At 46.6% G+C, this 8964-nt stretch overlaps 1 protein-coding gene across 6 annotated transcripts in view; it reads left to right on the plus strand.

The window, feature by feature from the left end:
- The window catches only part of Znf532 (zinc finger protein 532), a 107397-nt gene that overhangs the window by 34647 nt on the left and 63786 nt on the right, over nucleotides 1-8964 (plus strand). The window contains exon 1 of one of the 6 annotated variants that reach the window (XM_029546832.1): nucleotides 7340-7383. The exons of the other annotated variants lie outside the window; for them this stretch is intronic. The gene's annotated coding sequence lies outside the window, so the exon portion shown is untranslated. Of the gene's footprint in view, nucleotides 1-7339; nucleotides 7384-8964 lie in introns of those variants that run through there. 6 annotated transcript variants of the gene reach the window in all.

Genomic DNA, 8964 nt, shown 5'->3' on the forward strand with positions numbered 1-8964 from the left:
CTCACTCTGTAGACCAGGCTGGCCTCTAACTCAGAAGTCCACCTGCCTCTGCCTCCCAAGTGCTGGGGTTGAAGGCGTGCGCCACCACGTCTGACTTTTTTTTTTTTTTTTTAAAGTCAGGGACTCTGAAGCTCCGATTGTCCTGGAACTTGCTATATAGACCTGCATAGCCTCAAACTCAGAGATCACCCTGCCTCTTCCTTCTGAAGTGCTGGGATGAAAGCCCTATACAACCATACCTGGTCTTTTGAGGCAAGGTCCTCATGTTGTATCAGCTGACCTTGAACTCACTGTTTTTAGTCAGGGCTGCTGTGAACTCTTGGTCCACATGTCTCCTCCCGTTGCATTACAGACACACACAGCACAGCTATGCCGGCTTTAGATGTGACTGCTCATTTCCAGGGCCTTCGCCTCCCTTTCTTGGGATAGAAGGTTATGATTTCACTTTCCTTACCTAGAGTTCTGGGTCCTAAGTGTTTATAACATCCATATTGCTCAGGAGTTAACCAAAGCTCGTGCTTTCCCTGAATTCCTTTGTTTTAATCTCACGTCCTTTGTGTTCCTGGAGCAGTCCAATCTCAAGTCTCTAGGCTTTGACTTCTTCCAGCTTGGCCAGTTTTGATGACCATGAGAGTTTTGAGGAATGGTCAGGGACTTTGTGAAGGTCCCTTGTTGGCATTTCTGATGCTTAGGCTGTGCTGGAGATGATGTGCTATTATCATAGGACACACTCTGGCCGTGACTTGTCCTATTTAATGCTGACCTTGGTCACCTCGCAAGGCAGTGCTGACCGATGTTTCTACTGTAAATTCCACCCCCAACCTCAGTTCTATACTGGGCTTTTGGAAGAAAGTTATTTAAAACTTTTCCATAAATGGGTTTTATTAATTATGGTTTTTTTGTTTAATTTTTTGTTTTGTTTTGTCTTTGAGACAGGGTCTCACTGGGTAGCCCTGGCTGGTCTGGAACTTGGTTTGTAGACCAGGCTGGCCTTGAACTTACAGCTAAGATGCCTCTGCCTCCGGACTGCAGTCTTAAAGGCATGCGCCGCTACGCCTGTCGTTTTGTTTCTACTTTTTAGTGTCCTAAGTATGGAAGCTCGGTCTGTTTCACAGGTTTGTTGCTCTGCACAGGAGATAAGTTAACTTTAAAGAAACGATTATTGTTTGTGAGCACGATGTGTACTGGAGGGGGGGTCGGCTTAGGAGTCAGCTCTCTCTTCCACTGTGGGATCAAGGAGTGGAACACAAGTCAGCTGGCCAGGCTCGCACAGTGTGCCTTTTGACCTTTCGACCTTTCGACCTGTCTTGTTCCCTTTTACATCTCTCACTTTACTTCTTTAGTCATTTACATCCTGTGGACTCATGGCTCCTCAGTGCATACGTGGACTGCAGTCCACATTACCTTGTCATTCAGTGTGGTCCAAGTCCCCTGTGGAGATTTTTGTATTTGGGAGGAGGTGGGGTTAGTTTAAGTACCTTTTAAAATGTATTTTGCCTGCATATATGTCTCTGTACCACATGGGTGCGGGTTGCTGCAGCTTGAGGGATGTTTGGGTGCTCTGAAGGGCTGTGGCTCTGTAAATTTGTGACTTAAGCATGGTTAGGGGCCGCAGATATTGGAGCTCTGCAGTGCCTACTCTCAGCGTCTTTATTCGCTTCCCTGGTTTGCTTGGCAGCCTGGCCCTTTGTGTGGACATGAGAGCCTTGCTCTCCGGTCTGTGCCAAGGCTCCCGTGGACGCTCCCCTGGCCCTCAGTTCCAGTTTCCCCATATGAAGACACGTCTCTGCAGCCTCCTTTCTTCTTTTGCTAAAGCCTGATAGCTATCTGACCAGGCATCACATCAGGGTCTAGAATGTGGCTTGGGTCGCTCTATGGCCGTGGGATGGATAAAAACGGGTATCAGCCTTTCTGGAGCATCTGACCATTGGTCCTTATTGTTTTGAGTTTTTTTATTATTATTATTTATTTATTTATTATATGTAAGTACACTGTAGCTGTCTTCAGACACTCCAGAAGAGGGCGTCAGATCTTGTTACGGATGGTTGTGAGCCACCATGTGGTTGCTGGGATTTGAACTCTGGACCTTCGGAAGAGCAGTCGGGTGCTCTTACCCACTGAGCCATCTCACCAGCCCTTGTTTTGAGTTTTATGTATGTGTTTGATCGTCACAGATGTCATCAAAGACCCTTAGTCCACCCCTTTAATGTGTGCTATTACTCCTGTTGCTTGCTTTTACTTGATGCGCATGGATGTGTCTGCATGTGTATTTGTGTACTGTGTCTATGCCTGGTGCCTGTGTAAGTCAGAGGCTGGATCCTCTGAAAGTGGAGTTACAGACAGTTTTTAGCTGCCATGTCAGAGCAGCCCACTTGTAACCTCTGAGCTGTCCTTTTTAGCCCCCGCTGTTTGTTTGCTTGTTTAGGGACAGTGTCTTGCTCTGAGGCCCAGGTTAGCTTTGAGCATTCACTGTGCCTCAGCCTCCTTAGTTCTGGGGTTACAGAGTGGGCTACCATGTCCAGCTTACCCAAAAGCCTTAAAAAAAATTGTTAAAGTAAAAAATGTTGGTGAGGAAGTCAAGGAGCAAGAGGGTCCTGGAATGGCATCTCACTGGAAGGGGTACTGTGCCTAGCCCAGCCTGCTGTCTTAGTAGCTGCAGCATTCAGTGTTCAGTCCCCATCCCAGGGTTTGTCCATAGATCCCAGCGTCTGTACTGATGTGGTAAATGATGTACAGAGCGAAAGCTTTATTGTACCACACAGTGAGCACACAGGAAAGGCCTCCTCAGCCTTGTTCCCTGTCATGAGAAAGCCAATGCAGAGAGGGAGCTTCTGGAAGAATTCCACTGGCTTTCACACTCTGTTTCTGTGTGGGCACACTGGGTGTGGAGGTCTGAGGACAGTCTGCAGGGTTTGGTTCTCTCTCCCACCATGTAGGTAAGGGTTGAGCAATGGGCTCAGGTCCTCAGACTTGCGGGGCTTTGCCCACTGAGCCATCTTGCCAGCCCACGTTTAAACAAATAATAATACGGAAATTGAAATATAAGGCATCCTTTGTGGCCTTTGACATAAGCAAATCGGTGTTAGTAAGTTGGGGTTCAATATGCACTGAAAATAACCAGCATGCGCTGACAGCAGCAGACATTTCTGTAGCCTTTTTGGCAGTCTTTTTGGCATTTGTGCATAAGGGTATGGCTGGCTGGCTCGCTGACTGACTGACAGTGCAGCCCTCTCAGGGAGATTTATAATGCTCAAGGGCATAATAGAGGCTTTGAGTTGAAGCTGATGGACTCAGAAAAATTGAGCATTGCTCTGTAGATCTCAGTGCCCTTGTGAAAACCTCAATGCCCTGCAGAAGCAGAGCTGTGTATGTTGCTCCTGAGAGCCTGCCCCAGGGCTCACTGCTACCCCAGAGACGGCAAATGTCACTGGTGAAGCACAAGTAGGGCATGAAGGAGGCCCAGGTTTTGGGTACACAGAGCTGCTGATGTAAGCGAGAGAGCGTGGTGTGATGTCAAACTAGCAGTGGGCAAGATGGCTCTCAGAACTAGGGCTGAGCATGGAAAGGTGTGAGCGCCTGTGTGCCGGTGACCTCTGTGATGGTGCAGGTTGCTGAGGTCGCCTCTGAACCAGGAGAGGTGGCCAAGAGACTGAACAGACCCTTTCGTGGGAGAAGAGGAAGCTTCCAGGAAGTTAGGGAAAGCTAAGCAGGCCCTGGCAGTGGTGTGAGGCTGTAAGAGGAAGGCGTTACTCAAAGGTGGCAGTCTACAGAAAGGCTGTAAGCAGCCAGAAAGATCAGGGGCAGTAATAACAAGGACGGAGCTGGGCCGTGGCGGCGCACGCCTTTAATCCCAGCACTCGGGAGGCAGAGGCAGGCGGATTTCTGAGTTCGAGACCAACCTGGTCTACAGAGTTCCAGGACAGCCAGGGCTATACAGAGAAACCCTGTCTCAATAAACCAAAAAAAACCAAAAAACAAACAAACAAAAAAAACCAAGGATGGGAACAGGGAATGGGAATGTGAGCATGCGCATGCTCGTACACATACTGCATCTATTATTCAAGCTTTTTCTGTGGCACTGGAGGTCACGCTAGTCCTACCCCACCCCCAATGCTAGGGGCTGTTCTACCCCCAGCCCTTTTCTAAAAACTGTGAGACACTTGTTTGCAGTACCTCTGTGTTGTAAATTGAGTATCCCTATCTCAGAGTTTTGGCATGGGACATGTTTCAGACTCTGGACTTCTTTTGGTTGAAGACATGCCATGTGGTTATCCCTGAAAATTTTCAAGTAAAAAGAAGTTGGTGGGGCTGGTGAGATGGCTCAGTGGGTAAGAGCACCGACTGCTCTTCCAAAGGTCCCGAGTTCAAATCCCAGCAACCATATGGTGGCTCACAACCATCTGTAACAAGATCTGATGCCCTCTTCTGGAGTGTCTGAAGTCAGCTACAGTGTAATTACATATAATAAATAAATAAATCTTAAAAAAAAAAAGAAAGAAGTTGGTGGCAGAGGGGGAGAAGGGAAGGACATACAGAACGCAGGTGTACTGTTCAGTTTGGGGAGGAATTAGGTAAATTTGTAACCTTGTGTAATATAAGCAACATTTTACATCTGAAGGAGAGAGAATGATAAGGCCTCTCTCCTATGTTAAGTCAGTTAGTCTAATTTAGATGCTTTGGAAATCAGTGGTATAAAGAAACGTCCTGACGACACACTGCTACCAGCAGTGACAGGGAAGGACTGCCCGTGTGTGCACGGTTGTTATAGGGGTTTGCAGAACCCTGTGGCTGCTCAGTAGTCAGCGTGCCTTTCTTCAAACACCACCACTGTTACTGCTTATTGGCGCCCATTGATTTTTATTCACGGGAATGTCATTTTCTTCATGATGTGGGCAATCAATCTCATGTGTCTTCCCTGGTCAGGCTAACTTGTTCTCAGGAGCACACATGTCAGGCACACGGGTGGAGGTCAGAGGACAACCTGCAGGGGCTGTTTGTCTTCTGCCAGGTTGTTCCAGGGACCCAGCTCACTGAGTCCTGGTGGCCCAGAACTCACGGACACCCACTTGCTTCTGCCTCACAAGTTCTGAGATGAAGGGAGTGAGGAAATTGCTTTGTTTTGAGCCTGGGGTCTCTTGTACTTGGCTGGCTGGCCTTGATCTGAACTCTTGCCTAAGTTTCCTAAGTGACAGGATTGTAAGCTTGTACTATGTGTTCTTTGAACACTTTCCCTAGGTGGGAATTGTAAAGCAACTTTTATTACAGATAATTTTTTTTAATTGAGCAGCTTTTTATAGTAAAGTATAAGAAGTATGATTAAGGGATAAATAGGTTTTCTGAAGTTTTTCTTTTGACTTGATGGCTCTTAGCTTGTACCAACAAAGATGGGGGATGTTCCTGTCATTCTAAAGGCTGTGTTTAGTAGGAAAGGAAGCATGTTGCCTGTCACAGGAAGAAGCAGATGGCCACTGGGCAGACTTTAAGTTCTTTCTTTTTTTAAAATGTAAACCAGCCTACCATTTTTCTCCTGGCAATATATACATTAAGTACACTGCTATTAGTAAACTATGGGTATTCATGAATGACCATTACCCTTTTTGTTTGTTTCTTTTTTATTCGTTTTTTGAGACGGGGGTTTCACTTTGTGCCTCTGGCTGTCTTGAAACTCACTATGTAGACTAGGCTGGCCTCAAGCTCACAGATAACCACATGCTTCTGCCTCCTGAGTGCTGGGATTAAAGGCATGAACCCCCATTTCTGGCCTGATCGTTGGTTATTTTAAGGAAGATACATTCCATAAGGTAGAAGTGGAACGCAAAGTTTTATAATTAGCGCATTCTGTTTGAGAATACAAACCATTGGGAGCTGGGAAGCTAACGTGAGACAGCTCAATGGGAACTGAAACTGTTAATTTTAGATTTGTAAACTGCATGTCCATGAGTGTTTTGCCTTTATGTATGTGTACTGTGTGCATGCCAGGTGCCCATGAGGTCAGAAGAAGATGTAGGATCCCTTGAAACTGAGCCACCGCGTGCGTACTGGGAACCAGAGTTTCAGTTTTCTTTGCAAGAGCAGCAAGTGCCCCTAACCTAGGCCATTTCTAGCTCCTATACCAACACTTAAAAACGTGAATATTCATATTTAAAAAGTTTTTTAAACGTATATTGAGGTGTTTGGCCTGCATAAATGTCTGTGGGGCTGGGTGGTTGGGTCAGAAGCCCTGGAACTAAGGTTATAGACAGTTTTGAGCTACGATTTAGGTACTGGGAGTTGAACCTGGGTTCTCTAGAAGAGCAACCAGTGTTCTTAACCTTGAGCCATCTCTCCAGCCCTTCCTGTATTAACTTTTAAAGAAAGCCGAGGGCTGTTGAGGGTAAGTCAAGGCACTTGCCTGACCTGACAACGAGAGTTAAGTCCCAGGACGCGTGGTGGAAGGAGAGAACTGAAAAGTTGTCTTCTGATTTCTATAAACACTGTGTCACACGCCTATGCACGCGGGTGTGTAGGCACACATACATGTACACACACAAACACATATACTTACACAAACAAGTAAATGTAATAGTTAAAAAGGTTGAGATTTAAAAACAAATAATCTTAAGCAAAAGAATATTTCTAAGATGGTAATGCTCAGGAATTGGGGTGGGAAATGAAGGAATCTGCAATAGACTCCATCTTTGTATTCAGAGGAACAAGTAATTTCCCCTCAGAGCGGGCCATTTGCTTTTGTTTTCCAGTGTGTAGGAAAGGTCACAGTGACAGGATGAGTGATTGTGGGTATGAAAAACATTTCTATCAACCAGAAAAGAGGTGTGAAGTTACAGAGTGGTATTTATTACATTAATTATACAACCCAGAGCGGTGAGCCTGGCAGCCGCAAGGCTCGCAAGGCTCTCGGGTTTCAGAGGGTGATGTGCTGGCAGTTGTATGGCTTTACTTTGCGTTTTTAGCTTAGCATCAGTCTTCCTGAAGGTGAACCACTGCTAACTCACCTTTAAATCTGAAAGGTGCCCCACTGGTTGTTTTGGGTTCCCATGCTGTTCCCAAGAAGAGAGAATGAAGTATATGTCCCTAGAGCAGGGGACAGGGAACTGGGCGTGGCTAGGTTCCAGTGCCACCGGACTTCTCTGCCCCTCAGGGAAGTGTGTTGCAGGCTGACTACGCAGTTTTTTCTAAGCTGTCTGAGTTTAACCTTGCTTGAGTCTGGCATGCAGGAGAGCATGGGGATGTGGGGGCGACAAGCTGTGGATGACAGGATGGTTTAGTCCTGTGGAGTGTCTGAGGCAGGGAGTGACACAGTTAAGAACACCTGCCAGCAGCGCTTCTGAGCCAGTCACACAGGTTTGGTTTCTTGCGCTTTTTCTGTCCTTGGCCTTTCACCCAGTGAGTATTTGAATTATTTCCTGCTGTTGTTGTTTCTGAATTACTTGCCCCCTGATATAGTGTGTAACTGTGATGTCTTTTGATTACGTCATCATTAAGAAAGGGTGAGACACAAATCTCTTGCTCCTGTGAGGAAAGCCTAGAGTTCTTAGGTCCCAGCTAATATTGGGGCTGACTAAACCTAGGTCTTAGCTTTTGGATCTTTCAAAGACCTGTCCTTCAAGTATGGCGTTGGGTGAAAGAGCTGATTTATGATTCTGGAAGCAAGTATAGCATGCTACCATGGAACTGCCGAGTTCGCAGTGCTAGCCACAGCCCCTTCAGCAGTACAGTTTTATTATGGGCGTTTGGGTCACAGCAGCTGTGCGATGCGATGCCATGCGATGTGATGCTTGGGGGGTAGATAGAGGTGGTGACATTCTGGTGGTGTTCTGAAGTGCGTGGATTCTTTTCTGTAACTGCAATAGCTGGTAGGTTGTTTCTCAGTCCCTCCATTATACAATTTGAATACTCAATACCAGTGTTAAAAAGAAAGTCACAAACACAGACTTTGACTCGCGGATGATCTCTTAGAGACCCCTTAATGCCAGCCTCGTTTTGGGATTGTGTTTTATTTCTTGGGTGCGGCCTTTCAGGGTGTAAGAGGTTTGATACTATGCCATTCCTTGTCTGGTCCAGCAGTAGAAAATATAGTGACCATAGTTTGCCTCAAGGTCAGGAGACCCAGGAGAAAAGTCTCCACCACTGTCCCAGGTGTGCATGTGACTTGGATAGTTTATGTTTCTGCACCTGTTGAACTAGTATTTGTCCCAACCTCAACACAGATTTCCCCACAGTCTTAGTGGATTACGTCTGTCCCCAGAGTGGTAATATATTGAGTCTTTTCTGCTATGCTGCACGTGGGCCTGTCTAGTGTCCTGGCTGACTGTTCTCATCTGGGTTGCGTTTTACCTTGATCTAAAGGCTGTTGCCCTCATCAGGAATGCATAGCCTTTTACAGATTGTAGAAAAACATTAAATAGTTGAACAAAATACGGAAGTCAAAGACAAACAGCACAGGGTGGAGAGTCTGGGGTTGTCACCTATGAGTCCTCTGGGTGGCTGACCTCGGCAAGGTTCCCAGTCGGCCTCAGCGCTGTGCCCCTTCACCTCCTCTCTTCCTGCTTTCGCCCTCTCCCCTCTATTTTCCTTCTCTTCTTGGCTGCTTGCCTTTACTGCTGAAGGATGCACCAAGTCCAAACTAAAACCTGTCACTGCTTTACTTCCCGGGGGTCTAGAGCTGATGAGTGGCAGAGCTGAACCCAGACACGGTCTGGTACAGATCTTATCTGTGACACCTGCTATGGGACTTGTTCATTCTTTAGCATTTGTGATGTGAAGAGGATGTCACATTGCCTGTCCTCAGGATGGGAATGCTAGTGCACACAGTGACTATACCAGAAAATAGGGGTGTTCTAAAGAGTGGACCTGCATAGCTTGCATTTCTGGTAATGACTTTATTTACTTCATTTTCCTACAACTCTGTCCTACCCCAGAGTCAGTCATCAACCTCCCTCCCTCCCTCCCTCCCTCCCTCCCTCC

Source organism: Mus pahari, chromosome 15 (assembly GCF_900095145.1).
Source record: "Mus pahari chromosome 15, PAHARI_EIJ_v1.1, whole genome shotgun sequence".
NCBI classification, from domain to species: Eukaryota; Metazoa; Chordata; class Mammalia; order Rodentia; family Muridae; genus Mus; species Mus pahari.